The sequence below is a fragment of the Neopelma chrysocephalum genome, unplaced genomic scaffold (genome assembly GCF_003984885.1).
Source record: "Neopelma chrysocephalum unplaced genomic scaffold, ASM398488v2 Primary Assembly neopelma1_353, whole genome shotgun sequence".
NCBI lineage: Eukaryota > Metazoa > Chordata > Aves > Passeriformes > Pipridae > Neopelma > Neopelma chrysocephalum.
Genome location: NW_020898017.1, coordinates 25,007 through 26,398, shown reverse-complemented (window position 1 = coordinate 26,398; position 1,392 = coordinate 25,007). Strand labels below are relative to the sequence as shown.

At 53.7% G+C, this 1,392-nt stretch overlaps 1 protein-coding gene across 2 annotated transcripts in view; it reads left to right on the top strand.

Moving 5' to 3' along the window:
- LOC113978683 (nuclear respiratory factor 1-like) overlaps positions 1-1,392 on the top strand; it is a 17,900-nt gene that overhangs the window by 915 nt on the left and 15,593 nt on the right. The gene's annotated exons all lie outside the window — the stretch shown is intronic.

The window sequence follows — 1,392 nt, the reverse complement described above, 5'->3', positions numbered from 1 at the left end:
TGAGGCTCCCCAGCTGTCACCAGCACAGCCCATTTACCTTCCACGTGTCCCGAATTAGGGGGAATGGACAGGAGGGCTGGGCCTGTTTAAAAATTAAAGCTGATTACAGGGCATTAACATTACATTTAAAGGAACAGACAGCAGCCTCCTCCTCCTCTCTCCCTGGGCACAGTTGCAATATGTTCCCCTTTTGTTCCGGGCTGGGAGAGGGAAAGGGAGCAGGATTTCTTCTCCTTTACCCATCAATTTTAAAAGAGGAGCTGCCTGGTGTCTGCTGCAAGGCTCCAGAGCAGTTGTGGTCTGGCTCTGCCCAGAGCAGTTCCCATCTTTGTGATCCCAGCAGGAGGCCCAAGTTCTTTTGGCTGACCTTGAACTTCCCTTGGAACATCCAGGTGATCTGGCACTGCTCATGGATCCCTCTCCTGAGCTGTCACGTTGGGAAACTCCACCTCTGAGGGCTCCCTGTTGTTTGACAATAATTCACATGGTCACCTTTCATCACAAAACAGTCCCAGCTGGGTCTGGCTGGGAGCACCCTGGACGAATGGGATGCTTTAGGAATTCACTGTGGGTTTAGGTTGGACTTGGAGCCTGTTTATTGGGTGTATTTGGGTGATATTTGTCCAGGTTTCTGCACTTTCACCCCACAGTCCCCCATTAATCCACGTGGAGCCACTCAGGGCAGGGTGGGCACTGAGGAGAGGCCTTTGGGCAGGTGGAATAATGTGTTTATAGTCACTGGATCTTGCTTTTCTTCCTTTTCCAAGAAGTCAGTGCTCCAGGGAGAGCTGAGAGCCCCTTCCAGGGCCCAAAGGGGCTCCAGGAGAGCTGGAGAGGAACTGGGGACAAGGGATGGAGGGACAGGACACAGGGAATGGCTTCCCAGTGCCAGAGGGCAGGGAGAGATGGGATATTGGGAAGGAATTCCTGCTGGGAGGGTGGGGAGGGGCTGGAATGGATTTCCCAGAGAAGCTGTGGCTGCCCCTGGATCCCTGGGAGTGTCCAAGGCCAGGCTGGAGCAACCTGGGCTAGTGGAAGGTGTCCCTGCCCATGGCAGGGGGTGGCACTGCATGGGCTTTAAGGTCCCTCCAACCCAAACCATTCCAGGATTCTGTGATGTCTCAGTGAGACTTTTCATTCCACTTCACCATCACCAACATTCTCATTCAATTCTGGGTGTTTTTCCCAGTTTATGATGAGGAAATCTCCAACAGCTTGGCTTTGAGAGCCCCATTGTGAGGCCCTGAGCTCTGCTGGTCCTCACTGCGGGGGTCTGGGGGTGTCAGGGCACCCAACCTTGGATCAGAGGATTCCTAAGCCAACCTGGATCAGGGGATTCCTAACCTGGATCAGAGGATTCCTAACCTGGATCAGAGGATTCCCAACCCAACC